Raw genomic sequence first — 19,299 nt, 5'->3', positions numbered from 1 at the left:
AGTTGCGTCGTAATGGCATGCGTTGTAAAAGCATGCGTTGTAATGACATTCATCCTTCATATTGTCAGCACTTTAAACCACCATTTTTACAGTCTGGTCCTATGATTTTATCAGCTAACATCTTCCCCCTTTTGCAGTAGAAACAAATTGTTCTTTTGTGAGCTAACTAATTGTCTAGGCACCTTCTCTGCTAGGCGGAAGATAACAAATCAATGTGCATACCCATTTAAGTGCTGGGTTTACTGATGCCTGGGTGAACAGTTTGGTACTGGAGAGGGCCAGCATTGCTCCCTCAATATCAAAAGGATAGCCCCCTACCATCATAGTTCCAAAACTTTTCTGAAACACTTCGACCGCTGCATTTAAGTCACCACGACAACAATTTCAACAAATCTTACCAGGAGCTCACGATACAAACTGGACAAACACAAATCAGTATTTTGTTTCCCAACCCTCGAAGACGCAAGACTGAATCATAATTCAGAACCAAAAGTGTGCTTCAAACACAGACACAAAGACAAACAACTAAAATTGTGACTCCACCCCTTTTAATAGGTATACCCATGAAAACAAGTGGTGGGAAAAATCCCAATGTGCAATCAGCTGCCAATTGTCTCCAGGAGTGGAAAACTTAGAAACCGAAATAGAGGTTTCCGGTTATCTGCAGGAAACACACCACCGAGGATTGACTTGCTACTTTGGTTACTCTATTGTGTTAGCAACGACAGTGCTTCTTTTTGCATTAAAAAAAGGGGGTAAGTGTTTACTTTTGTTGAACAGACATGCAATCGCCCAGAAGGGCAGTGTCCGCATATAAACTGCATGCAAATGTTATTTCTGTGACCTGGTCACGTGTTGGGTATTTGGGATATGCGACCAGTTCCAACATGCTTGCTTGCTAAAAGATTCAAGTACCATGTACAGGGTGAGGATATAAGATGACGGGGACATTCAACAAATGGTACTGTGTGCTCTGGAGTGAAACCAGTTTGAGGAAGTTCAAGTTAAACCTCTTTGCTTACATTTCTGTTGACCCCATTGCCAAGATTTTTTTTAATTGAATTTCTGACGCTTCTAATTCCTTTTTGCCTTGGAATTGCCCAATATTTTCATAATCAAATTGACAAAAAAAATATGTCCTGCTTTATTAAACTTGTATTTTCAACAAGGCCCTCACCTCTCCACCCCCCCCCCCCCCCCACTGCCATGGAAAATGTAATGATCCTGCACATTCACACAAAAGCCAGGATTGCCCAGCCAGAGACGAGTGATTACCTAAACACAGAGGAAGCCAAACCGAAGGCCCTTCATCGGGGTGTCTAAGAGTGTGCCGACTGAGGGTGTCCAAATAACTGGAGATAACGTAAGGCAAACTTCTGTCTTTGTCTGCCCTACCTGTACATAGTCCCAGCTCTAGCTCGAGGCAGTGTTGACAAAATGGTGCATGTGCTGTCCAGTTTAAGTAATGGACCTCAGGGAATCGGCATTAGATCAATAATCAGAATTACAGCAGCGGAAGTAGTGTTAATGCTTCTGCTGTGAAGGGTCACGTCTTCAACCAGATTTCCTGACCACTCACCCCCAGGCCTACCACCTCCCGAGCCACAACAGGCTTCGCCACATTACTGTAAAAGCCCTTACCGTGGAAGTACATTTCTCCCCAGGGCTAACACCAGAGTGTGCTCTGAACCAGGCCAGTGTAAGGAAGGATAATGCTGGGTCCCAGGGCACAAGTCGTAAAAAAAGAAGTGGGGGGACGCTGTCACCGGAAGTGACGTCAAGACAGGAAGTGACATCACGAAAGGTGCCAAGCTCCTCCTCCCAGAGAGGCCAAAGAGTGAAGTCCAGCTGTTTGGCAGGGGGGACGGTGTCACCCCGGTAAAATAAGTGGGGGGATGCCGTCCACCCGCGTGGTACCCCGACTCGAGCCCTGCTGGGTCCTTAGTTTTGAAGTGAAATGTCCCTCCTTGGGATTCCTACATGTCACATAGCAGGATCGAACCTGCGCAGTCAGGGGCTCTGGAAGCGCAGGTGTGTCCCGGCCATGCTGCCTCAGCCCCTGGTGGCTCTGTAATGGGTACCAAGCAAGAGAATTCAGCTAGGGATCCTGGTTGACATTCACCTGATAGAGTGCCTGGTTAAGCCTCATCTTGACCTCTCAGCTGGATCTGAGGTGCCTTGACCAGGCCTGCTGCTAAGCAACAATGGTGACTGTGGGATGACTTGGATGCCCCATCACTCGTCATCCTTTAATGAACCCATTGCCCCAGTTGCCAATCTACCCTCCCTCAGCACTGATCTCTTTTTCTTCAATCCTCCTTTTTGCCTTCCTCAAGAGGTTTCATTTCTTTCCTCATCCCCCGCTCTTCTACTCAGAGGCAGTATTCCAAGTGAAACGCACAAACTAAGCCCTGTGCATTTGAAATTTTTATTTGCATAGTTAATAAAAAAACATTGCAATATCTCCATTTTAAAAATACATATACGTACTGTACATTTTCCCAGTAAACTCAATATTGCATATAAAACGATATAATTAATTTTTAAAATCTTATAAGTTAAATACAAATTTACAATGATGTTCATCTTGACTGTGCATTTATCATCAGTTGCATAAACGCTAACATAAGTTTGGAGAAATGTGAGAAAAATAGCCATTTAGGAAGGGAGGCACCAGGATGGGAGAAATAAAGCACTTGCACTGCCTTGGGTGGTATTTTCCTGGGAGGATCCGGCTTGAATTTAACACATTAAAGGCTGCCAGCACCATTGTGGGCTGCGTAAGGGCTCTTTAACAGTAAAAATATGGACTCCATGATTTAGATTTCACTGGGGGTAAGCTCTCGCGGCAGTTCAGTGGTTGCCTTTTTTTATTGAATTCTTCAAGACAGAGGGGTTCAATTCAGTTCCATTGAGAGCATTTTCAGCACATTTTGCAGCAACTACTTGCTAAAATGAAACTGAGCAAGCCCACTTGATGCCTCCCAGAAGAGCTGCAGCAGGGGCTGATTAAATCCTGGTGAAATCAAAAAGCACATAGCCTTCGATCACGCTCCCATGGGTTAGGCCATGCCCTTGTATGCGAACGAAGGGGGCGGCGGAGTCGCGCGCCCTGCGATGCTGAGCAATGCTGCAGAGTGACCGACCGGCTGCGCATTCCTCTCATCTGCATTGCAATTACTTTAGAGACACCCTCCATCCAGTAAAAGGCTCCAGGACAGGACCAGTCGTCGCAGCGGTGCTCTGTCGTCAGCACTGTCCTACCATGGGGATGGACAGTCCAGCAAATAATCGCGTCATCATCCTTGGCCGCCCTCTCTAGGACATTCTGTGCCACTTGGGGACTCGTCCACCTGGGACGAAGGCCAGGTATTAGCAATCACTTTAAATATTTAGAAGGTGGAATCTTATGGCTTCAACTGGTTAAAAGAGCAGGGCTTGTGATCCCTTCCAAGTACCGGAAGTTATATTTCGGCTATGAACGTAAGCAGCTCCACTGGAATTATGTGGCAGGGTTGACTACATTATACAGCACTTCTATAGCCACATTATTTTGGTAGCTTATTTTAAGTCACATTAATAATGTCTGAGAAAAAGGTTTCACCTCATTTGGTGCCAATTTGACACCTGAGTACAGCAAGCAGCAACTGAAAGTTGGGCAGTTAACCTTGGTGCTGTAACCATGGCACTTTTCCAAGTAACTTTTGTCCTTTTTGAGCTAGAAATATTTTTAATGATGAAATCTGGCAATTAGGTAGCAGATGATGGTTTATGTGGCAAATGCAGTACACCCATATGTATGCGGAAATGTTTTGGCCACAGAATTGCATAATTCCAGTGGCCCTTTATATAAGACACGACAAGTTAGGAATTTGAACATGCGTTCTGGTAAGGATGTGTTTTCTCTGATTAGTTTGTAGCTAAAATCATAACTGTGACTATTAAAAGATTAAGGGCCAGATGTAGGTAAGTAACATTTACCGATTCTTAATTACCGAAAATTACCGAATTTTACCGATTCGGTAATTTTACCGATTCTGTAAATGTAGATTTACCTACATGTGGCCTTGGATTTAGGCCCCTACATACCGATTGGCTATTTACCGGTCGGTAACGGCCGAAATCGGCCGTTACTGGTCGGTAAATGGCTTGAAACGGCCACCTACATCGGGCCCTATGTATATAGTAGCAACATTCCATAAAGATAGGCCTATTCTAATTTTGTTTTTTAACGTCATTTCTTATGAGATTGAAGGAAAAGGTATGATGAAGGAGCATTAGAACACCTGGAGAGTTGCGCACTAGTAAATAAATGGCAGTTGTAGGTGTTTTATTTTTTAATAAGGAAATGTATCTCTAATAACTCGTCTGCACCTATTCCGTTTCATAAACAAGTGCACTGAACGGATTCACCTCAGAAGTTATGACTGAGGGTGTTGTCAGCTAGCAAAGGGCGCGCTCTAATACCAGCGTACAACAAAAAATGTGACGTCATCGATGTGCGCCTTTGCGCTTTAGGCTCAACGGAAGGGGGCTTTCTTGAACCAAAGACAGTAATGTCTCCATTAGGAAAACCGCAGAATCCCTCAACTGCGTAACACAATGTTATGAGCAGGGCCACTGGAATTATGCGATTGTGCGGGGCCACGCCACTGCACTTTTCGCATAATTATAGATCTGACACATTTGCCACACATCTCATCAGTTGCTGCATATTCTCCTGATTTCAACCTACAAAAATGTTGTCTCTAGCGCAAATTGTTCAAAAGTTAACAACGAAGCGTCATGTTTTGCTGCGCAGTGGGAGGCCTTTTGCAAAGGTTGGCTGGTCACATGCTTTATGCGTATTGCTGTATTTGGGTGCTAAACTGGTACTAATGAGGTGCAACCAAAGCTCAGACAATCTTAGCAAGTGAATAAAGGGCAAAATAATGAAGGGATAGTATCATAAAATCTTGCTCTTTAAGCCGCATAATTTGCATTTTTTTTTGCCGCATAATTTACTCAGTCATACCACATAATGTGGCCCTCCCCTGCCGCATAATTCCATTGGCTCTGGTTATAAGCCAACTTCAGCCCCTCCCCTGCCGCCAAACCTAACCACGGCAGGTTGAAGGGACGTTTCAATCACGCTTCTGTGAAAGCCCCAATTACACCTCCGACTGCACTTTGTACGATTAAGAGGAGCGCCGAAAATAGCGGTAACTCGCTTAACTCCTCACACGCGCCAGGCGCAACCATCCTTGGCAGGTGGCTGGAAATCCACCTCACGCCGATAACCGCATAATCACCGGCGTTAGCATGCTCTGCGGGTCGGGAGCCCGGCTTGAATGCTAAGACAACCCGATGGGTTAACTGACAATAATCTTGTGTTTGCATAGCGCTACGTGCCGCAATTCAGCTGTTTTAGGAACTATGAATAACGCAATGAAACTGCAACCCAATGTTAACCACTCCTAAGGACGGGAGGCTGAGCACAGTTTCAACTAAAGACCTCCAGGGTAGTGCATTTTGCAGGCGACCTAATTTCAACTCACTGAGCTATCATTCCAGAAAAGTTCAAGTTAACTTTCTCCATTCACCCAACAGCTGTAGCGGGACTCGGCCTTGAGCGGGTCTCTGTTTCAGGCACTGCTAGGCCTGACTCACGCTGTGCACCACTAAGGACGCACTAAAATGCGGGATAAAGACAAGTCCAGTCTTGGGCAAGATATGAAAGGATGCAATGTATCTAGTAAGAGACAATAAAACATCTTCATCCCGGAACATGAAGTTAAAGGGCTCCTGCAGGCACACTGAATGTGGCCAGAGTGGTTGAGATGCCTAAAAACGTATGGGAACTATGATGAGTGAAATAGGGGTGGGGTCAGCATATTTGGGGGTCCCAATAGCCTTCCCTCACTTCAACCACTGAATTTAGCTGAGCTCCTGTCCCAGCTGTGTGCAATGGCAGAAGAATCATGGATGTATGTCGTTACAACGCATGCTTTTTCCAGGCATGCCTTTACAACGCAGGTTTTACAACGCAAGTCGTTACAACGACTTGCGTTGGGGGGCGCTGGATAGTGAATAGTTTAATTTACTATTCCAACTCCAGTCCCCGTGGATAGTAGGGAAGGTTTTGGATAGTAAATTAAACTATTCCCTATCCTACAGCGCCCTCCGGCGCAAGTCGTTGTAACGAAATGCGTTGTAATTCCGGCGTTGTAAAGGTAGTGCGTGGAAAAGTTTCGTTGTAAAGGATGTTTCCCAAGAATCATCGTAGGGCCCTCCATCTGCAATTAGAACGTATCCTGGTCCCCCTTTCCTCTCTCTCAGTCCAAACCCACCACTTCTGGGATGTGTGGTGATGTCCTAGAAGGGCCACTGGAAGAGGGAGGAGCAGGGCAAGGGGTCCTTGTGCGGCAGCGTCTCCACCCAAGGCCTGGGATGCCTCACCCAAGCTGCCCAGACAAATCTGCAGGATATGGTCCCCCCAAGTGCACCTCCGGGAAATAAAACAGGACGCGCCCTGAGGGAAGCTTTCTTTCCTAGCCAACAGGAATGCTGCTCCCCCTCCCTCGCATACTATTATTTTTCACCACCCAGCACGCACTTTAATACTTAGAACAACCAAGTAATGTCACAAATTATGCTGCACTGACATGCTGCCTCCCACCCACCCCCTCCAGCAAGGCAGCGGACAGGGAGTTCACTGGTATTCACTGACTCAGTTTCCTAACAGGCAGAAGTAAAGTTGATTTTTGCACTACGCGAGCCTGATAGCCTTGTGTTAATGTGACACAGATAATATACTTTTTTGTTGCAAATCCATCGATAACGTGGCTTTGCGACCTTCGGGGTTTGTCTTTAGACAAAGAACAGAATACTAAATCTTGCAGGAAAAAAACATTATGCATGTTGCCTGTTTATCACAAATGTGTATATACTACATTGGCGACCAAGCAGTTGTCTGTGTCAAGTTCTCCCATTAAAGGGGTTGGAAAAGATAGTTGGGGCTTTTGAGAGTTAGTGGGGGCACCTACAATGCGTAGGCACCACATTTTTTCAAAAAACACCACTGATGTGTGTTTGCTGCCTTTTACTCCTAATAAGGACAGAAAAACCTCAACAAATCTCAACGACGATCAAAGTATTCTCTATCTCCAAACGTTCTAAGACATTTGCCACGTGGAGATGGTATGCTCCGAGGATGGGAAACCCCTGTGGTGGGTAATGTTCTTTCCCTCTGCATCCAAAAATGTGTCTCCTCTGCTGCACTACAAGGTTGTGGCTGCCCCAATGCGCCAAACACCGCCGTCCAGTTTCTTGCACGGGACTCTCTGCCCCCCTCCCAGATATGTTTAACATCTGCGAGCTGCAATAGGGAAAGTAAACTTAATTTGCGACTGAAATTATTTATTTGGGGGCAGGATTTAAAAAATCGCTCCATTTTACATGAAGCTACTCAAAAATAGGAAGAAAGCCAGAAAAAAGACGGCAAACACGGCCACACGATGCCTTTTGCCCCGTTTCCACGTTTTGGGTCCATTTTCGGTCTGCAAGCCCTCTCTCGGGGAAGGGGGCTGACACCACGGCCTGTGTCCCTGCAGCCCTCACGGGGACGCTGTAGAGATGCATAGAGAGGCGGGGCGGGACAGAGGGCAGGGGGCTGGCACGGTTTCTGTGACATGCCTTGGCACCCTGTCCATGTTTAGAAGCAAGACTGCCCCAAGTTCCAGTTCCTACATTGTGTTTGCCAAAGACCGTACAGTGGGAAGCACCGCACACGCAGTGTGTGTCACACACGCCCTCTTCATGTTCACACCCGTGCATCACAAGCCCTCCACACACACAGCTGCCCGGGATGCGCAGGGCTTCTGTTGCCAAACACGCCAGTGACAAGCCGCCGAGCAAACACACTGTCCTACTGGGAAGGAAACTAAAGGGCAACGCATTCCTTTACGTGTGTGAGTGCTGGAAGGTCACTCTAGCCCTCGCCCCCGCCCTTCCTCTTCACCAGTAACACCTAGCTCAGACCCACCATCGTCATCACCACCACCCCAGTGTCCCACCCCCATAAGTCACACACACTGCTTACAACGCAGCCACGAGTCTGTTTACAGCACTCACTTGGAAGCGGGTCCCGGCGCTCTGGGGCCCCCTCTCCGGGCAGCGGGCCCTCCCTGTGCTGCAATGTGGGGCACAGCGCCTCGAGGCCCTGTGTCCGGGGGTGTGGGAGCCCTGCAGGGGCTGCGGGATGCTGCTGCTGCTGTGCGCGGCGGCTGCAGGCGGGCTCTGGCCAGCGCTCCTCTCTACTCTGATGACACAGCCCCCCCCCCCCCCCCCCCCCGCCATGTCTCCTCCTCCTGAATAATGAATACATGAATGGAGCTGGAGGCCTCTCTCGGCTTTCCGTGCGGTCACGAGCGGCGTGCTGATGCTTTCATTCAGCCCCGGACTGCAGGGCCTGGGAGTGTGGGGGGTTGAAGATGGAGAGGGTGCCCTGGGCCCTGGAGCAAGGGAGAAAACGGACCCCTGGGCCGCTGTTTGTTTGATAAAATGCAGGAATAATCAGGGTTCGGACGCTCCCCCTCTAGGCTCCGGTGCCACTGCGCCTTCTGCACCTATGCCAGCTGAGACCCTGAGGAAGAGGGCGGCAGTGCGCACGTTTACTGCCAGGGTCGCATCGGCAGGTCCAGTGTAGCTCCGAGAAGCTGCACGTCTTCGGTAAGGCGCAGATGTACGGAGTACCGGCACTTTTCAAAGTCGGTACCGCCCAGCCCTATGATGCCCTCGGGAGCGCACACCAAGGAATGCTTTTTGCCTGGACCGTTATTTTTCATAATATTCAACAATATAAAACCCCTGAGTCGGGGGGAATGCGGCGGATGATGGCCTCCAAAGAGTTCCACTCGTCACGATAGCTCGGTGGGTCGAAGCACCGGCTGCAGGGTGTCTACCACTTGGTGATGCTCTTCCCGGAAACTGAATTCGCTTCCGGTCGTCTGAAGTTGCTAAAAGGGCAGATGCTAAGCTGTGCAACAGCAGCATTTCACGATAGCTCGGTGGGTCGAAGCACCGGCTGCAGGGTGTCTACCACCACTTGGTGATGCTCTTCCCGGAAACTGAATTCGCTGCCGGTCGTCCGAAGTTGCTAAAAGGGCAGATGCTAAGCTGTGCAACAGCAGCATTTCACGATAGCTCGGTGGGTCGAAGCACCGGCTGCAGGGTGTCTACCACCACTTGGTGATGCTCTTCCCGGAAACTGAATTCGCTGCCGGTCGTCCGAAGTTGCTAAAAGGGCAGATGCTAAGCTGTGCAACAGCAGCATCTGTTGTACTTAGCACTTTGAGGCCCATGCGGTGCTGTTGTGGGCGCTTCAGATTTCTAATTTTGACTAAATTCTTGGGAGGAGATAAGATGACATGGCCTTTGGGGGAGGATGATTTACAAATGGAGAAAACAGCTGGATGCATGTAAACTGGGGGAAAGAAGGAGGGTTAGGATAATGTTGGTGGCTTACTGATAGCCACCGAACTGCTGTCTGCAGCCGTAGATGTACTCTTCGAAAATCAACCAGCCAGAGACGTTTTAAGGCATGGAAAAAGTGGGCAATTGCCCAGGGCCCCCACCTTTCAAGATTCCACTGGGAGAGCGAACTTTCTCCCCAGCTCACTTCTGTGTATGTCTGGATCCCATCTCTTAATGAAAAACTCAATATTGTTTGGCATCGCAGGAACTGAATTAGCTATCCTTCAGGATCTTGTTCGCGCTATATAAAACTTTATAAATAAATAAAAGTGGGAAATAAAATTCCAAGTTTTTCCAAACAGAGGCCCCCAAATAATTTCTTGACCAGGGCCCCCCGAATCCTTGAAATGACACAGCACTCAGCCTGAATCACATTTTATTGTGCATTTAAATTGAAATTGGGTGGGCAAAACGACACTTTCTGAATGCAACTTCCAACATATGCATCATGATGTTGTGAGACCAATTTTGTTTGTTTGCTTTTAATTTAACATTTCAAGGACGCTGGCAACCACTTTAGAACAGCACATTTTTAGGTCTCGCCTACGCAGCCCGCATGCGTTACATAGGAGGACCTTTAGCCGTCCCTCTGCTCATTTTCAAGCACACACTAGTGGTTGAGGAGGCATCCAGCTTGCGGGAGCGAGCAGGGGCGCGCCATAAGCATGATTGCAGTGCTTGAAAATGAGCAGATTGCTCTCCCAAGCGCATGCGCACCACTCGCGGGTGCACCCTTCCGCCTTTCTCTCCCGCCTTTTTTTATAAACGCGCGCATGCTTGTTTTCATTCCCTCCGATGCTCTCCCTCTGTTGCTCCTTTCCCTTGACCACCTCCTTTTCTTGCCCTGTCTTCCCTCAATTCAGTCTCCTTCCTTCTCTACCTCGCCCCTTCCACTTTCCTGCCTTCTTCAATCTTGCCTTTATGTTCCCCTGAATGCGCAATTTAAGAGTTACTTCACACAAAGCTTTGTTGTGACTTTTGACAGGGAAACCTGAAAGCATTTATTTTTCTTGAGCGGAGCTCCCTACATTGTTAAAGCAGACACCGATGGAATATACTTGAAAACCTCCGTCCCTTGGTAGTCAAAGCTTTTTGCCAGTGCCCATAGAAGATAACGGTAAAGCTCGGTCCAAGCTTTCCCTAAACTCGGGTTACAATATGGCGAATGTGGAAACCTGCTACTGTAAGGAGCAATGTGACACCCAAGTCTCCAATAGGGCAGTGTTCTGAGAAGTTTTGCATGCGGCCCTGGCGTAGATTCATTAGTTTGAAGTGGCGGGCAGGAATTTGACATTTTATGGAGATTCGCCAGGTCTCATTAAACCTCCAAGTGAAGGTGAATCAATCTGTGTGGGTGTCGGGCAAGGGTGGTAAACGTTTACATTTTTGTTTAATGGCACAATTTTAGCTTTTCACGCCAATCGTGAGAGCATCATAAATATATACACTTCCCGCAGGCATGCTTTTATATCCGCATGGATGTTCATTCACATGGAATCGATAAAAAAAAAAATTATGAACGGACAGGTTTCCTCCCACTGTGCCAATTAAAACTGCAATGTTTGCATAATCGTCGGAGAACATCAAAAACAAGCATTGGCATAGCCATTAGGTCTCATCTTCGGGACCTTATAAGTGTTTAGTTATCCAGCACAATATCCTTAGTGCAACAACATCAAGTGTTACATGGCTAAACACTTATAAGGTCCCAAAGGCGAGACCTATTGGCTATGCCAATGCTTGTTTTAAAAGTGAGCAACCTAGAAAGAAGAGGCTCAGTAGCAAACCGCTCTACAAAAAAAGAAAGAAAAAGCATTGGACTGGGAGGTGCAGGGGAGGCACAGCAGATCAACTTAACACTGTTGAGTGGCTTGGAGCAACAGTGAGGGGCAGGGGACCAAGGGAGCAGGGAGTGGAGGAAAGTAAAACAAAACAACAAAAAAGGCTTTTGGAAAGTGGAGGAGGGGAGGAATGGATGAGCATGGCGGGGAGCACAGATATGAGGGAGGAAGCAGCACATGCAAGAGGGAGTACGGAAACACGTGCACTCTCATGGAGTATTGAAAGAAAAAGTAAAATGTAGACCCCTACACATAATTAGTGGAAGGACACATGTCAACCAGTCAGAAGTACAATAATAAAGCTTTGATCCAGGGAGGGACAAACACAAGAAGAGGAAGGCAAGCCGTCAAATAAGAAGCAGGCAAATGAGACTGAGTCGAAAGTAACCAATGGCAAGCAATGGCCGGACCCAAAACCCACTCAGTAGTCTATTGGCTGTGGGTAAGATCTAAACATATTGTACTTAAAACACATACTATTCACACTTAAACAGGGGAAATTCCCCTTACACTGTTCATCTCACATAACAATACCTTAAACACGAACACAATTTTTAGCGAGATAAATACAAATAAAAAATCTGTTCTTAAACTGGCAGAATTTGGCTTTTTTAAAACATTTTATTATGGGAGCACTTTATTTACAAGCATTTAAGTCGGGTCAAAAAACCTTTCGGACAGACTTTCCTCTGTGAAAGTCTTCCCCACAATGGGATGTGGACTTTAAAAAATGGGTGGTGCTGAAAAGCACCACCCAGGATGTTATTGTATCCTATTATGTGGTCACTGTCAACATACTCCCATACTGGGCCACCTGTTTAGTTCCCAGTATAGATGATGCAAATTTCACCATCAGAGATGGGCACTGGGTACTGATGGAATGCCCATCAGATATCACCCAAAAGTGGGCTTGGTACTATGTAGATACAGCCACTTTGGTGGAGAAATCTCCACTGCTCTTGTGGGTAATTCTGTAAAATCTGAGTGCAGTGCTGGATTACCTAACAGGCAAAGTAGACATCAGCCTATGATCCCCACTCCTTTCAGGGGGCATGTGGCAATGGATAGAATACATTGAGGAAAGTGAATATTTAATGTTTTATCAGCTTATAAAAATTATGATGTTTTTTTATTTTTGTTTAATCTCGGCATGTTAAATTATAGTACTATCTCATGGACCTTGGCCAGTTATTTTGGATATAGCACAAGCGCGGAGATACCCCTTCGGGGGTCGAATCCTGCGCTATACAAGCAAACAAATAAATAAAATAAATAAATAACAATAATGGTGAATGTTTAGTTGTGTGTAATAAAATTGGTTTATTACAATTGTTGGTGTTGGTAAAATTAAAATTGCGTTAGGAGATAATTTGCGACAGGGCCTCGAAAATTCGACTGCCTAGGGTCCTCCACAGGGTTTAGTCCGGCACTGAGTAGCTGACATCATATAAGAAATGGGGAAGAACATTCCCTATATTTAATAGTGGTGTATCAGAAAAAGTTTCTCCACATGGCTATTTTCTACTTTGGGTTAAAAAAATGGTATGCAATAAAAACATTTTCATTACATCATCATCCTCATAATCCTTTATTCCATTTTATGCATGCAGAATTTTCAACCGGGTAGATAATCTGCATTCGAGAATTGTAAGCATCCCGGTAGGAAAGGCAAAAAGTAAATCGGGTACATTTTATGAGCTGTGCATGCAATTTTTAGTAAATCCCTAAAAGGTCAGAAATCTGATGCAAAGGCATTAGTAACCCTACAGGAGGAAATATCCAACTATTTAACGTGGGCCTTTATTAATCCTGTCCTCCGTGCAGGGCCGTTATAACAGTATTATAGGCCCCCGGCCAAAGCAATGCACTGAGCCATGCCTACACAACCACTCACAGGAATAAAATTGTTTAACAGAAAATTAGTGTTAAATTCTGGTCTGCATGGGGCCCCTATGCTTGTGGGGCACCTGGGCAACTGTCCAGCATGCCCATGCATTAAGGCGGCACAGCTTGTGTGAATGCGTGAACCCTGGGTATATCATCTCCAATGCTTAATTTATATAGGCTGTGAGCAGAAGCACCAATTTTTGGGGACCAGGACTTATTTTTCTTCTCCAGCCTTTGACCCAGAGCACGAGTAAGACAGGCATGGCAGCGAATTAGGATTGGGAGGTCGGAAATGAAAATGAGCAAACATCAGTTAAATTCTCAGCAGTGGTGTTTTACGGTTTCCACTTGTGCACAGTGGGAAAACGCCGGCACAGACGTCATAATTCATTTGAGAATATATCGTGGCAGACAATCACATGCATGTTCGAGGGTATAACATGCTTTAAATTCTGACACTTATTCCGTATTAGATCCAATTTTCTACTTAGCTTGACAAAGAAATTATATATGTCATTAAAACATTGCAATGTTGAGATCTCCATGGAAGACAATGAAGTAGCTCCGGACTTATAATGGTCGGTAGAAGCCTGGAGCATCAACATTCCAATGTTTGTCTTCATGGTTCTCCCTTTTTAATTCAGAAGATTCTACCCTTAGTGGGTGGAATGTTCTAATAGCCCTATGGCCCTTCTGCCTCAGGCTACACCGGTTGTTAAAGGCCCTCTCCCTCGTTATAGGTCCTTGTTTGAGGTTCGAACCTATAACTCGGGCTCAGGGCAGTTAACAACCGGTATAGCCCTCAGCAGCGGGCTGTATAGCTATCAGTTGAGTGCTAAAGAAAATCGCTCACGTCACAGCAAAACTGAACAAAGCTGCAGGCTGTTTGACCTCTGGACCAACCAACAACATTTTTGTTTTTGAAGAGTTGAGATTAAAACGGTTCAAGGCCACTTGTTTTTGGCTACACTTCTAAAAACTGGGCAGGCTCTGGCTCCTGTTCCCCTTTGCAAAGAGAGAACTGACAATAACTGACACTCCTTGTGTGCCTAATCAGTATAATATTCCAACAGATATATATGTAGGAAACTATCCATACTTCAATGACATAGCTCAGTTTTAAAATATGAAAACAGATGAAGTATGATTTCTGATATACTAACCATGTGTGTTTTTTTTTCACTTGAATTAATTAATGCTAATTGGGTAGGGTATATTTCAGTGTTTTAAGGAACAAATACACTTTGGAAAATTAGCAAAGAGTTAAACAGTCAGTGGGAGCAGTTTCAGGAGCCTCTTCCATCCCAGCAGTTGTACGTCAGAAATATCGCCCTGCAAAAACATTGTAGGCAAAACACCTACAACCAAAATATTGTGAAGTTAAGTAAATATCAGTAATTATAGATTTACTAGATTTTTTGTCCCCCAGGCATGTCCTTTCTCTTCCCCACTTATTGTCAACTGCTAAGGACAAGTAACCTGAAAGCAGTCATGTTTGCTCAGGGCGGAAGAGGGTTTAGAGTACCCTGCTTGCCACCATAGAGTTCAGGTTGTAAGGAACTTACACCAGAGGAACCTTTCTCTCCATGCCCTCTTGGCCTGATGCAGACGTCACCAGCAGACAGCCACCATGAAGATAATTCCTTCACATGAATTCAGCTGAGAGGGTGATATTCACAAAATGCTTTGGATTCCCCATCTGAAGTACTTATAATATAGTGGACTTTCTATTGCCATCATGATTGGGGGAAAATTCAACTGGCTTAGTAGATAAAACGCCCACCAGAAGATCTGTTAATCAGGTTTATAATCTATCGTTTGATGGATAATTTTGGAAAACCCTTTGATCGCAAAGCATAAGACTTTCCTGCATGGATAGTGGTGAATAGTAGGATCCACCTTCACTACTGAGTGCCCATTTTACACATACACATGGAAGGGATTTGTAGCTGTCTGAAAGACCCACAGTGGATAACCATCTGCTCTCTGGGACTAAAAACTAGATTTGAATTGCACTGCACCTCTCTCAGGCCAAGGACTCCGGTCCTCCTTGGACATCAGCCTCTTGTTCACGAGTTCACGTCAAGCCTGATTAACTAACCGCTATCCTCTGGGTAAAACCACACCCACTGGCAAACTGTTTCATCACTTTTATACACACAGGACCTGATTCACAAAGGTAAACTTACACATTTGTACAAGTTTACTCTTTTTCAGTATTCACAAAACTGTAATCTAACAGTAAGTTTAATATTGCGGAGAATCGGCAGTCGGGCGGAGAACTCCGCACACAGAAAGACAGGCCTATCTTTTTATGTGCGGAGTTCTCCGCCCCCACTGCGGAGTATCCACACTCACAAACTTACTATTACATTGTAGTTTTGTGAATACAGAAAAAGTAAACTTTTACACAAGCATGTACGTTTACCTTTGTAAATCAGGCCCTCAGTTTCTAGCGACTAAACCTTAGCCGTTAAACTCTGACAAAACTCACATTTTTTGTGTCAGAACTTGGTCTAATTACATATCTTTTTCATAGACTCTATTGTCTATATTCACTTTGTAGCACTAGGTTTTATACAAGCTTGGATACCTCAAGGTCTTTTTAGTGCGTTTATGTGTCTGTCTAACATGAGTGTTGATTCAGCAATGTGCCTGTGGTAGCGGAAATGACATAATTGGCTCTTGAACCCTTGATGACATCACATGATTGGCTCCCTTGTCCCACCATGGGCCCCTCAAAAGGGGGAACAGCCTTTACAACGTGGGTATTACCACGCGCTACCATTACAACGCTGCTATTACAATGCAAGTCGTTACAACGACTTGCGCTGGAGGGCGCTGTTGGATAGGGAATAGTTTAATTTTCTATTCCAACACCTTCCCTACTGTAACGTGGGCTGGAGCTGGAATAGAAAATTAAACTATTCCACTATCCAGCGCTTACAGCGCAAGTTGTTGTAACGACTTGCATTGTAAAAACAGCGTTGTAATGGCACGAGTGGTAAAAGCCCGCGTCGTAATGCCATACGACCCCTCAAGAGTCTCCTGTTTACTGCTGAGGAGCAAAGGGAAGAGTCCTGTTAAGTTTCGGTTCCTGTTACTGTTGTTATGACCCAAGATAATAACAGTAAACAGAGCTCATCACATCCACACACACCTATGTGTCCACAGTATAAACTGGAGACTAGGAGTCCGAATCACATTGAGTTTTCTCTGATTTACTCATGCAATACTCTTGAATTCCAGAAGTTAGTAATGGCTTACTCATGAACATCATGAGTAGGCCAGGCGTACAACAAGAGTTAGTCAACCTTTCTCATACATCAATTGTGAATCGCGTAAAACAAGAATAAGTCAAACTTACTCATACATCAATTGTGAATGGGACCACAGATTCTCAGTTGGAGAACAGTATGAGAGTGAGGTGTGTTAAGTAATAATATATCAATCAATAATCTTTATTTCGATTATAAAAAACCATAAAAGATTACATACAATATAAAAACAATCAGACAATCCATTCGATTCATAACCCGTCTTCTCAGACACAATTATAAGTACTAATCGAAGTCCCAAAAAAAGTTTTCCAATTAAAGCAATAAATACGATTTTAGATTCTAAAATACATGGAACATCCTTCACAAATGCCATTTTAACATAACTTCACAATATTAACAATTCATTTGGGCACAGTTTGTAGATGATGTTATTTCCTTCTTTAAAAAATACATTTAAAACTATCAGCATTATATACAAGGATCCATACCAATCAAATTATAGGTATACGTCTTAGGTTATTATTATTGTTTTCTTGGCACAGGCTTAATCACAAAAATAACTAAAACTTCAAGCCCCTTCTCCTTCTTATTAGATCTACACAGAAAAGCTATCTACTTACACTAAACACAATAGGTTGTGCAGTATCTGTTTGCAATATTCTTTCCGCCTCACTACAGCATCTGAATCCCAGGAGCCGACAAATTGGTTTAATCCATTTTCTCCTAGCATAAATATAAGCGGGGCAGAAGAATAACACGTGTACTTCATACTCTTTAACACCTGTATTGCAAAATTCACAACTACCATTGTTTTCCTTTTCTGTATTACACACCCATTTAGGGGTATTTGCATTAATTTGCAAAATACCATAGCGAAATTTTAAATACAGAGATTCGGCAAGTTCTGATTGGATTTCATCCATAAAAGACTCAAATTTACTATTTGGGTTCATAGTAAGGTACCTTAAAGATAAGGTGCCAAATTTACAATTGTATGACAGAAAATCTTGAATAAACGTCCAGTAGGTTTGTTTTAACAATTTTTTAGAGCTCAAGGTCAAACCTTCTGGGTCCTCCCAAAAATGTCTCGACACCAATTTAGTAAACCAGTCCTCGATATGATTCAACCACGCCAACCTTGTAGTATTTCTGATTTTGAGAATTTCCTATAGACCTTCTCTATAATGAACAAGTTTGTCTGTTGACCACAGGCGGATCCAAACCAATAATGGCCGTAAAGCCGCATGATCATCAGTACGATGAATGTGTAGATCCATTAATACAGGTAGTAAAGGAGTGCGCTTTGGGATACTTAATAATTTCCTAGGAAAAATATTCTCTTGCACCATAAAGGTATTTTTCACTGCGTATCCCCATAATTGTGCCCCGTAGAGGCAGGCAGATTGTACCTTATATTTATATAACTCCAATACTGGAGAGATGGCTTTCGATTGGCTACTCTTGTGTTTCCTCGTTATCGGAACTAAATTCTGGAAAAGAATTGTTTTACTTTTATCCAGCTGCGGTTTCCATTCAAATTTAGTATCTAGAGTAATGCCTAAATAATTAAAATTGGGCACATATTCTATACTTTCAGTTTTGACAGTTAGGGTTTTTCTAAAAGATTTATGCGGATTAACTGCCATATATATTGTTTTGGTAGAATTAATCTCCAATCCCTTGGTTTCACAATAGATTCCAAAAGTATTAAGTACATTTTGGAGGCATTTTGGTGTCTGGGATATTAAAATCGTATCATCTACAAACAAAAGTGCAGGTACACGAGCCCCCCCCCGCCCCCCCCCCCCCCCCCCCCCAACTTGGGAGAATCATGTTCGCAGCCCAAAAGGAATTCTGGAATGTCGTTCACATACAAAGAGAATAATGTGGGGGCAAGCACACACCCTTGTCTTACACCCCAATTTATATGTATACAGTCTGTCAGTTCGCCATTTGGCCCCCATCTAACCCTGGCAAAGTTACACTCGTGCAGGCCAATAATCTGTGCCAGGATTTCCCCCCGGGTCACCCAAGTCTCTTAATGATTTCCGCAGAGGATTTCTGGGGACCAGGTCAAAAGCTGCCCTGGGGTCGACAAACACAATATACAGGTGCGCCTTTTTAACTTTAATATACTTCCAAATAATACAAAGGAATCTAAAAATCTGGTTGGTTGTGCTAATTTTTCCCTAAAACCTGCCTGGTACTTGGTTAGGATGCTATTTTCCACAATCCAAGTTCTCAGTTTATTTAAAATTTGTCTTGCAAAAACCTTTTGTAGGACATCGATTAGACTAATCGGTCTTTAATGCGCCGGGTTCTGACGGTCCCCCTTTTTAAAAATAGTTACAATCTCTGCGCCCCGCCATGTTTCAGGAATGGTGCGCCCAATGCAATGGCATTACACAAGAGGTTAATGTAAGGGGCCCATATCTCCTTCTCTTGTCTCCTTAGATCGCCTGGAATTTTATCCGGCCCCGGTGCCTTCCCTGATTTTATTGCATTTATTGCTTCCATTGTTTCAGACATACTAAAGGACAAGGGTATCTCTCTTGGATGGGTGCTTAAGTCATCACTACCAAAATTAACCTCGTTATTAGCAGTTGAATACAGATGAGAGAAATATCCAGGAAAAAATCCCTGCAGCAAATTCCGTTTCTATTACCCTTGGATATCAGGCATCAAAACGTGGCTTGATCGTTTGCTTTGCACGCATCTAGCAGCTCGGACCAGATATTTTCGGCCAGCTTTTCCTTGCCTTGAATAATACATCGTTG

At 44.6% G+C, this 19,299-nt stretch overlaps 1 protein-coding gene across 2 annotated transcripts in view; it reads right to left on the bottom strand.

Annotated features, from left to right (window-relative positions):
* The window catches only part of LOC147659019 (A-kinase anchor protein 2-like), a 265,438-nt gene that overhangs the window by 225,430 nt on the left and 20,709 nt on the right, over positions 1-19,299 (bottom strand). The window contains exon 1 of one of the 2 annotated variants that reach the window (XM_086952035.1): positions 8,113-8,287. The exons of the other annotated variant lie outside the window; for it this stretch is intronic. The gene's annotated coding sequence lies outside the window, so the exon portion shown is untranslated. Of the gene's footprint in view, positions 1-8,112; positions 8,288-19,299 lie in introns of those variants that run through there. 2 annotated transcript variants of the gene reach the window in all.

This window comes from Lissotriton vulgaris, unplaced genomic scaffold (assembly GCF_964263255.1).
Source record: "Lissotriton vulgaris unplaced genomic scaffold, aLisVul1.2 SCAFFOLD_1549, whole genome shotgun sequence".
NCBI classification, from domain to species: Eukaryota; Metazoa; Chordata; class Amphibia; order Caudata; family Salamandridae; genus Lissotriton; species Lissotriton vulgaris.
This window is presented reverse-complemented; position numbering and strand designations above follow the sequence as displayed.